The sequence below is a fragment of the Podarcis cretensis genome (assembly GCF_951804945.1).
Source record: "Podarcis cretensis genome assembly, chromosome: 5".
In the NCBI taxonomy this organism is placed as follows: domain Eukaryota; kingdom Metazoa; phylum Chordata; class Lepidosauria; order Squamata; family Lacertidae; genus Podarcis; species Podarcis cretensis.
The window spans coordinates 28,240,813-28,251,914 of NC_137174.1; the positions used below are offsets into that span (position 1 = coordinate 28,240,813).

At 42.8% G+C, this 11,102-nt stretch overlaps 1 long non-coding RNA gene across 2 annotated transcripts in view; it reads left to right on the plus strand.

The window, feature by feature from the left end:
* The window catches only part of LOC307215970, a 29,652-nt gene that overhangs the window by 12,839 nt on the left and 5,711 nt on the right, over positions 1-11,102 (plus strand). Inside the window, exons 1-4 of one of the 2 annotated variants that reach the window (XR_013838824.1) lie at positions 728-1,869; positions 4,218-4,406; positions 8,554-8,705; positions 9,075-9,158. This is a non-coding gene — a long non-coding RNA (uncharacterized lncRNA). Of the gene's footprint in view, positions 1-727; positions 1,870-4,217; positions 4,407-8,553; positions 8,706-9,074; positions 9,159-11,102 lie in introns of those variants that run through there. The other variant, XR_013838823.1, reaches the window with a different exon arrangement.

The following is an 11,102-nucleotide window of genomic DNA, read 5'->3' on the forward strand; positions in this document are numbered from 1 at the left end:
AGACTTCCCTATACAGGGCTGTTTTAAGACGGCTCGGGGTTCGAATAACTCCATAACCTCCCAACATTTCTCCAATGAAAACGGGTGTCTGAAGGAAAAGCTGGACATTCTGGGATCAATTCAGAAACTGAGACGGCTTCTGTCCCTGGAAAATAGGGACACTTGGAGAGTCTGGGATCAGGCCCACATCTACAGCATAGGCTGAAGGGAGCACATGAAGCAGAGAAAATAGCATGCAAAGTTACAAGCTTTAGATAGGTTAAAAACAGACGGCCATGTTATGTTATGAAATGAAAACCTGTCAAGTAATAGAGTTATTTACTGTGGGACTGATAATGGTGCTTTTATTGGCAGTAGGCAAGATGTAAGGCGTTCATGAAGTGGAGTGTTCATGCTCTAAGTGAATGTTGATGGTAATGCACATCTGAGAGCGTTTCTGGCTCTGAGCCTCAGATCACTTATTTTGGAGTGGTCTCAGAGGGCTATGGCTTCCCATTCTAATACCACAGAAACGCAGTAAGAATTAAGACTACAGTCCACTGGGAAGTTTTCTTGAAGAAGATCCAATTAAATGTATTCTTTTGGGGCCTCTGCAGAAGAAATGCCCAATTAATTGTGCCCTGTTGTCTTGGGGGACCTGCTTGTCAGGAGCTTCCATTACACACACACCTCAATTTTTAAAAACTAGCAGCTAGCATTAGTGGAGGACCCCCCCTCCCATTCCCACCCACTTCTCAAATAATTATGCGAAGCACTGGACAGCTAAATAAAAATGCTCTAAAATGCAAAAATGAACAAACAATGTTTGTATACGACCTGCAGATGGCAGTAAGAGATAAGCTACAGGAAAATATTCTTAATGTAATTCTGGTTCTTTCAATGGGCTGCCAGGCTGCAAAATTTGTAATTGCTGCATGCAACTTTCTTTTAGCCAGGCTAATACCCATGTTTGTTTGTTTTTTAAAAGACTTGGCATCCCTTGTTAGGAACGGAGTAACATATTCCCAATAATGTGAATGACTTCCCAATGCTATTGCTCACTTACACAGTAAGGTTTTCTCTCAGGCTTTTTATTTTCACCAGGATTATGCTTTTAGCATTATGTGTCAACAGCATTTATTGAACACGGTCACATCATATTACCACTGGGCAGATGCAAACAAAAATGGGGAAATCATCTCCAAGTCAAAATCATCATGGTCATCTGAATTTTTTTTATTTTTTTTAACATGCTGGGCTACTTCAAAGGTTTAAGAAGAAGAAAAACAGTGAATTAGATTTACAGCCCAGCCCTATGCATGTCTCCTCAACAATAAGTCCTGTGACTGAAATGGAACTTACTCTGAGGTAAGTATGCACATAATTGCAGCCTTAAAATGCCATCCTAATCACAGTTACTAGGAAACCAACCACACTGGACCTTCCTTCTGAGCAAACATTATTAGGAGTTGACACTTTTACCATATAATCTCATAGCTGTTGTCCTGTACCTGAGTTCAATGGGACTCCCTTCCAGGTAAGTGTGCATAGAATTACACAAGGTTTTTAACATTAAGGAATGGTTTTGATAATGTAGATGGACACATGATGTCCAGCCTTTACGTTCATGACGTAAAAGACATTACCTTGTCTTTTTTATCGCTTAATTTTTAATCGTTTTACACTGCTATATCGGTGAAACACTGTTCATATATCCCTATGTAGTGTTTTACCTTTTTTTTTTTTACTGCATTCAAACTGTATCCCTCCTCCAATGGGAGCAAGGAAGAATTAAAATGGGACACAAGAGCAACCAGCAGCACAGATAGAAACAGTGTATTAGAAAATGGTGTGGCCGGGTATTGCTTACATTTGACAGAAAAGACCAAGGTAAAGAACATTTTAAGTAACAAGCATGCCCTGCGACATTTTAGAACGACATATCTAATATTGTTTTAATAGGAGGAAATAACATTAAACAGGTCATTGTAGTGCCAGCCTTAGAGATGCATATATTGTGAGCTGCCCGCAGGCCTCTGGTTGACAAAAACAGGATGCTGGACTAGGTGGGCCAGTGGCCTGACCAAGCAGGTTTTTCTTATGTTCTTATAGTTACATTGTTATGAGTAATAAAAGACTATATATTCTAGACTGATGCACAGGGATTCTCATCAGAGCCCTAGGTAGAAAGAAGGAACAATGCAATTATAATAAGAATAGCACAGGAAAGACTTGGTAACAAATAGTTTTTAAAATCAGGATGCAGGAAGAAGTGTGTGTATTTTGCAGTCTGCATAAAGGAAGGCATCCCTTTGTATGAAACAGAATGGAATGTCATGATCTGAAATGCACCCAGAGGCTGCATCATTGATTGCTATCACGCCTTTGTATTACTGAAGAGGTGATATGTTTCTCAGTCACACTACCTGTGGCTGGCTGTGTTGTATTGAGGGATTTGAGCATTATAAACGGCTTGAATTTTCTGCTCTGACTAGGTTTGCTGTTGGTAACCTCTAAAGCACACACACGCACAGAGCCCAAAACTATTACATTCCAAAGGAGAAGGCGCTCTAATCCAAAATAGGACTTGTAGCTCAGATTAAGGCTGCAAAGCCCTATGCCCACTTACCTGAGAATAAGCCCCTACTGAACTCAGTGGGACTTAAAATTGGGTTGACAGACTTGTATAAGATTAAACTGTAAAGCCCTTAGCATTTTCTGGATCCCTCATCCTAGAAACGTTGGAGGGTATATTGTTGTTGCTTTTGGTGAGGGGTGGGGTTTGGCTCTCAGTTTTTCTTTTAAACAGCTTCTGCAAACCTCAGGGTTTGCATGCCAACATTTCCTCTTGCTTCTCAGTGGGCCTGCTTGCTATTTGGAGTGACTATTCTAGTTTATGGGACATGGGTGGCGCTGTGGGTTAAATCACAGAGCCTAGGACTTGCTGATCAGAAGGTCAGCTGTTCGAATCCCTGCAATGGGGTGAGTGCCCGTTGCTCGGTCCCTGCTCCTGCCAACCTAGCAGTTTGAAAGCACATCAAAGTGCAAGTAGATAAATAGGTACCGCTCGTGCAGGAAGGTAAACGGCGTTTCCGTGCACTGCTCTGGTTCTCCAGAAGCGGCTTAGTCATGCTGGCCACATGACCCGGAAGCTGTACGCCGGCTCCCTGGCCAATAAAGTGAGATGAGTGCCGCAACCCCAGAGTCGGCCACGACTGGACCTAATGGTCAAGGGTCCCTTTACCTTTACCTTTATTCTAGTTTATATTCATGCTACTGTAATTGTTCCATCCTTTTTTAATACTGAATTTTAAATTGCTGAAGAGTAAAGCATAATAATAAATGTTGGCCAGCCTGCCATTACTCTAATTTCTCTCAAGCCTAGAACATGGTTGCTCCTTCCATGGTTTACATTAATATTTCTAAGCTGCAGAGAATTTTAAAGAAACCTGAAAATGGGGGGAAACACACTTTTAACCACTTGGAAATGCCGTGCAATCGAACCACAGCAGGGGCTCCAGTTGGGCTGGTGCATTAGTTTTAACATGACAGTACATCTAGCTTTGCCTGTATCATGGCTCCACTATTGGTATGAGCAAAGAAAAAAACACCTTGTCATTTCGAAGTGGTGAGGAAACTTCGGTTCCTGTGGTATAAACACAGGTTTGGGTCTGTCATATGGGTATGGACTGGGGGAACGTGGATGAACTAGGGGATTTATATCAGACAGTAGCATGGACTTGCCTTCTGGCTGTCACCTAATGATCCAGGCAAGGAGGATACTGGGTCATGGTGCACAGTGCATTTGGTTAAACTGCCTACAGTTCCTTTACAGCCCTGATGGTGCTCTTAGAATATTATGCCCTGTTTTGGGGTGGATAGCATGAGTTGGAGCTAACTGCAAAAGGAAAGGGAACTCCATTAAAATCTACCGGCCACCCAGCATATGATGCAGTTCCAGAACATAGCAGAAACGTACGGGCTGATATTCCTCAGATGGTTCCATTTTTCTGGTGGCTTATTGCAAACTTTCTGACTCTCAGTTTTTTGGCATTGTGGTAGAACAGCAGCATTCAAGGTGCTATGTTTAATATTTTATTCAGGTAGGTTCAGAAATGTGCAATAAATGTAATTGGAAGAGTGTTTTCCAATTAAAATGCCATATAAAAGTACTTAAATGCATTGCTTAGCATTAAATACTTATTGAACACTAATTGCATTTGTTTGCCATTTTTCAGAGGCATTTAAAGAGGCTGCAGGTAGGCTGGATTCCAATCTGGCTCATCAGCGGGTTTTGAAACTGTTTGTTGTTGCTATGCATTTGAAGTTCTCTGGAATGTATGTTCATCCTTTGAGGTCTTGCTTATGAATCCTTACTACCAAATTCAGTGGATCAATGAAATAAAAAACATGGTTGATTCCTAAAGGTGAGTTAAAAGCCCTCCTTGCATAAGGGTTTGCAGTCTTTTCTCCCTTTGAAATTTGATGTGTGAGCACTGCAAGATGTGATCAGAGCTTTGCTGTTGACATCTGTCTGTCTTGGAAGGCAATGGAGGAGTGTCCTTTTGGGGGTGAAGTCAAACTGCTGGAAGGTTGCAGCACCTGCTGTGGCTGTAGAGACTGATACAAGAGAGACATGTTTTGTTGCAGCTGGGGCAGATGAAAGCGTCTGGCTGTGCTGCTGTGGCTTTTCTTCTCTCTATGCTCCTCTCAGTGGTCATTCCTCCTCTGGTCGCTGCTATGGATGCACAACCTGACTGCCTGCAGTCTCTGGGCACTGTGGTCATCTGCAAGGGATTCTCACATGGTAGGATTACATTGCCAGCCTTCAAGTCACATCTGCAGACATCTTTGTAACTCAGAGCTGGTCTGCCAATGGGCCTGGTGCCTGACGTCAGCCGTCCATAGAGCATATCCCTGGGAATCCTGCCATCTTCCATTCTCTGGACATGTCCAAGCCAGCATGGCTCACTTCTCCGTACCCTTTTGGAGAGGTGAGCCATTGCTGTAGCTGCCTTGCCAATAGAGCTTTATGTATTAAAAATAGTGTGGGTGTTAGATGACCATTCAAACTCTGTGCTGGGAAAGTTGAATTATGTGACCTTTATATATGATACAAATCAGATAATTTTGTGTAGTTTCCCCTACATTCCCCTGCAGCTTATCCTGTGCACAGTTCTTATTTTGTTAGTTATGGGAAAGGGCATAAAGCTATGTAGATCACTGTGCCTCTATTATGGATCACTGGCTATCTTACCTTGCAGTCTCATCTTATCTGGCTTCTAAGATTTCAGCAGGCATTGCCCACTCAATTTCAAACATGTATTTGTTTACCAATGAGGGTAAAACTTGCTTCATTCAAATGAAAGCTAAGGTTCTCAGGAAGTTGGATTTTGCAGCCAATACCATGTTCTACACTCTTTCTATGTCCCAGCTTATTCATTGCATGCACACAGTCTGGGTTATGCAGCAAAGCACATGGTGCTTTGCTTTATAGGTAAAGGTAAAGGTAAAGGTACCCCTGCCCATACGGGCCAGTCTTGACAGACTCTGGAGTTGTGCGCCCATCTCACTTAAGAGGCCAGGGGCCAGCGCTGTCCGGAGACACTTCCGGGTCACGTGGCCAGCGTGACATCGCTGCTCTGGCCAGAGCCAGAGCCACACACGGAAACGCCGTTTACCTTCCCGCTGGTAAGCGGTCCCTATTTATCTACTTGCACCCGGAGGTGCTTTCGAACTGCTAGTTGGCAGGCGCTGGGACCGAGCAGTGGGAGCGCACCCCGCCGCAGGGATTCGAACTGCCGACCTTTCGATCGGCAAGCCCTAGGCGCTGAGGCTTTAACCCACAGCGCCACCTGCGTCCCTTTGCTTTATAGGTACTGGAGCTTAAAGTCTTAATTTTGACAATGAGGGATGTGGCAGAGCTGCCAGCGGTGAAGGAAGAGTAGGTGTTTTGAGGTAGAAGATTTGGAATTAGGTTGCTTATGAAACAAGAAATTTTGAAGAGTTAACAATCAATCCCTCAGTGATTGAAAGTGAGGGAATCCTAAGAGTTTTGCAGAAGAGTACAAGGGAATCCGCAAGATCATTGAAGAAGATTTAAGTGTGCACAGTCAGATTTACTGACTGAATAGGGAAATCAGAGAATCCTGATGAAAACGGAAGCGGAAATTCCCAGTGATCGCTTGCATGTCACATGTCCAGAACAGTAATCAATCCAGTGAATATTATTGACATTTGCTGCTACTGTTGCTTTCAAATCAACAAATGGTATGTAGTTGATTAGGTTCTCCCACACTTGCTCACCCACCCAAATTTGCATTGTGTTTTCTTTGCAATAAAATAAACCAGGCGGAATAACAAAATGACAATTATGGAAGTTACATAGTTTTGCTGCAGCAGCAAGATGAACAATGTTGTTTTTGTGTGTGGAGGGGGAACTGCTATGGAATGGAAACAGGGCTGCATGCAATGAGTAAAGGATGGAACAGAAAACGGGAGGTGGTTGTGAAGGGAAACAGTGTAAGAGACAGAAGTACCTGCAGCTTTGCCTGCACTTGAAAAAACAGTGACACTGCCCCCCGTCCCCACCGCCCCACTGATACGATGTAAAGGCATTGTTTAAACCAGACAGTGTTGTTCCATCTGAAAGGAAGGGCAGAGAGGGTAGGCAGTTGGGGAAGTCCGCCTACCTTCCAATGGTCAGGTGGCATTGCAGCCTGGCCATGTCTCTGATCGCGATCTGGAGCATTATTTTCTTGCCTGCTGAACTGTGAGCATAGTCCCACATATTCACCAGGTTCTTCTTCAAATCAATATATCAAGGGTCTTTGGATAGGGGGAAAACCCTCAAGTGATCATGGTAATGTAAAATGATAAGGCAGAGGGCCTTCTTTTTTAGTGGCACCCTCCCATCAGATGTCAAGGAGATGAGAAACTATATAACCTTTAGAAGACATCTGAAAGCTGCCCTGCATAGGTAAGCTTCTTAATGTGTAACATTTTGTTATGTTTTTATATATGTTGGAAGCTACCCAGAGTGGCTGGGGCAAATCAGTCAGATTGGGGGTATTATTATTATTATTATTATTATTATTATTATTATTATTAGTTGACTTGAATTCTAGTTACTAATTAATGTAAAGTATTATTTTTTAGGGACGTGGGTGGTGCTGTGGGTTAAACCACAGAGTCTAGGACTTGCCGATCAGAAGGTCGGCGGTTCGAACCCCCGCGACAGGGGTGAGCTCCTGTTGCTCAGTCCCTGCTCCTGCCAACCTAGCAGTTCAAAAGCACGTCAAAGTGCAAGTAGATAAATAGGTACCGCTCCAGAGGAAAGGTAAACGGCGTTTCTGTGTGCTGCTCTGGTTCGCCAGAAGCGGCTTAGTCCTGCTGGCCACATGACCCAGAAGCTGTACGCCGGCTCCCTTGGCCAATAAAGCGAGATGAGTGCCCCACAACCCCAGAGTCGGTCACGACTGGACCTAATGGTCAGGGGTCCCTTTACCTTTACCTTTATTATTTTTTAGATAATGCCTGAAATATACCCCCACTCATTTTCAGATGTTTCTGGTGTGTGACTGGAACACAGTGGGAGATGCCCTTAAAGGCAGGTTCTAACGGCATGCAAAAAAAATTTAAAAAATCCATAACATTTTGTTGGCAGGACTTTTCACAAAGCCAGTAAACTAGGGATAGGGGACCTTTCTTAATCCAATGGTCATATTCCCTCATACCAGAGGTGGGCAGGGCCAGAGACCTGGGGTGTAGCAACAGATATGATTCTTTCCTTTGTACAGTAGGTTACATCCCAGTCATATGAAAGTCAAAAATCCCATAGGCCCACCTCTCTCTCCTCAATCCAGGCAAGCAAGAGGCATTTTCACAGTTCAAGGACACATTCCAGCCAGGCAAAAACTCTCATGGATGGTGCAAAGCATCCAGGGAGAGTTGTGTGGGTCAGCTAGAAAGGCCCGGAGAGCTGCATTTGGTCCCCTGTGGCAAACTACCTGATTATGGAGAATGAGACCATGCCATCCTCTTTAACAAAGACGCCTTCAGAAGGGCAGCAGCAGTCATTCAGCCTCATGGCTCAAATGGCAACTAAGTGTCTCATAACAGCAGGGATGATTTCTCAGTTGCTGGCTGCCAGGGGCAAAAGAGCATTAAGGACGACAAGATGTTCCTGGCTTCAGGAGAAAAGGTCTTAGAAAATGCTCATCTCATGCCTGACTTGTCAGATGGCATTCGGCATTTTCGGAACACTTTTAGAAAATGTGGATTGCAGAAAGCAAAGTCAGTAGACTTTTCTATTAGCAAAATGTTGAGGAAAGCCAATGAGACCAATGCTACGAAAGCTACCATCAGTTTGACTCTATAGAAATTACCTCTGAAAGTATAGTCTTTATGAAATACAGTCATTGATTTTTTTATATGTGTAGCATTACAATTTCTGTACTTCTTGACCTACTTTCCCCCCCTATATTGTTTTTGACCACAATTTTTATAAAATCTCTGTATTTTTATAATTTAGATGAATCTTCTTTTTTTTCTTTTTTCTTTTTGCATATTAAGAAAGAAAATACCTTCAGATTTTTAAAAGATAATCTCCATGATTAAGCTCCATTTCACAACTCTCGTCAGGCTTGATTCCACAAAAGTAAAGTAATCCATACTAAATTCACTGGATACTGCAGCAAATCTCTTACTGTCCATGCTGATCACAGGTGAGCATTCTAACACTATATATAATGTTAATACATTTTTATTTAGCATTTTGTTAATTATCTGGGACAGGTTGAAGTTGGGAGCTAGGGTGAAATTAATTGTACACAGTGCCCCAGTTTCTTGAGTTCCTTGAGTAATTGTAATGCATAGCCTTTTGTATCTGCCAAATAATTCAGAAGGTTTTTCAAAAGAAAGAAGTTGAAATTCAGCTATCAGTTGCAGGGTGGAGTACCAGTGGGCTTGGAAGCTGGAGACTCTCAAATTCCCAGCTGTTCTTGAGGGTATAATGGCAAGGTACTTAGCAGAAAGTGCTTCTCTGGCCTCACCTCCAAAAACTGCTCACTGATTATTTGCATATTTCTTACCAGTTTGCTACTTCTAAATAACATCTGCTGCTCAAGTTGCCTTAGAAAGCTGAGGGCACCTGTTTCATCTACCTCTCCACATGACAGGTAACGGAGGAACTCATTCTTTCAGTCCTGCACTGGTATGCATAGTTTAAATTGTTTAATTTCTTTTAAAATCATGTAACTAAAGGCCCTTCAGAAATTAGAATCTGTACATTCAGAGAGAAGGTGAGAAGGCGAATCTTGTCCCAAATGTCACTGCCCCTGCAAAATATTGTGGCTAGAGTGTTGATGGGTACAGGGTACCATCAACGCACCACTACTGTGCTCAAAAGCTTGCACTGGCTGCCTATATGCTGTTTAGAATCAACTTAAAATAACATCAATCAAGTAGGGAAAATGATAGCTAAAAAGAAAGCTGCATAAAGATAACAGAATAGTCAACCATGGAGACAATTAAAAGCAATTTGTTTGACAGCCAGATGCAACAGAAATGCCTTTGCCAGTTTCCTAAAACTTATCAAAGACCAGACCTGGTGGGCCTCTTTAGTGGAGCAGTTTCACAAGCAATTCACTACTAATAGCGGTACTGTGGGACAAGAGCATAGGTAAAGGGACCCGTGACCATTAGGTCCAGTCGTGGCCGACTCTGGGGTTGCTGCGCTCATCTCGCTTTATTGGCCGAGGGAGCCGGCGTACAGCTTCCAGGTCATGTGGCCAGCATGACTAAGCCGCTTCTGGCGAATCAAAGCAGCGCATGGTAACGCCGTTTACCTTCCCGCCGGAGCGGTACCTATTTATCTACTTGCATTTTGACGTGCTTTCAAACTGCTAGGTTGGCAGGAGCAGGGACCGAGCAATGGGAGCTCACCCCGTCGCGGGGATTCGAACTGCCAACCTTCTGATTGGCAAGTCCTAGGCTCTGTGGTTTAACCCACAGCGCCACCCGCGTCCCTTAGGGACAAGAGCATAAGAAAAGCCCAAATTAACATTCCTTCTGTTTTAAAATATGTTGATTGGAAGGTTTCAAGTTCCAGGGAAGCTTTCGGGGAAGTTGTGAGCAAATATGGCCTTTTTAAAAAATGGAATGGCCTTTCAAAATCAAGTGCATTGCAAGGAAACGTAAATTGAAGTAAATCTGTATCATCTTGTCTGTAAATTATAGTGTTTGCATAGTTTTGCCTTTGTTATCCGGTTCATTAACACTGGGGACAAGTGCTTGTTATATGCTATTTAAGTAAGTTGGCATTTCTTTGTTCACACACTTTTACTGGCATAATTAGATGTCAGATGAAGTTTGATGCTCACTGACCTTTACAGCAAAAAGGAAAGTATATACTCCTAAGCAAAACTTTAATTTCTTAGACAAGATGACATACATAAAAGGCTGCAAAGTGAGAACAGTGATCTGTTATATTGGATGAGCGTCTGTTGATGATAGCACATCATCATGTGTGTTTTCGGGGTTGTTGGGTGGGTTTTTTGGGCACCTTGCCAATTTACATTTTTTAAATAACTACTTCCTTAACTACTTTCTGCCTAACTCACAGCTCCTTACAGTCAGTTATTCTTCTTCAACCAGTCTGCTCTTTCTGCCAATCCTATTGCTTTCGCTAAACCCTAATATTCTATTAGTTTGTAGTTCCTTCTGCAAGAGAACAAACTGTTTTGGGGTTGTTGTTGTTTTTATTAAGCTCTGCTGTGTCCCTCCTGTTCTCTCTCTTTGCTGAGAAATTGCTGTTTCTTCAATCTGTGGCTTTCCTCTGAGTCACAGAGTTCTTCCTTCTGTTTGCTTTTCTAATTCTCTTACTTTCTTCCTCCTAAACTGACAGGGGCCTGGATTTGATAGTGGATTTGATAGTGGCTCATTCTTCTAAAACCATCTTGGCAAGAATACAGCCTATAATCTAGCAAGTAGTCCTTTATTTTCAGGTAGGTAGCCGTGTTGGTCTGACGCAGTCAAAATTAAAAATTAAAAAATAGTCCAGTAGCACGTTAGAGACCAGCTAAGTTTGTTATAGGTGTAAGCTTTCACGTGCATGCACACTT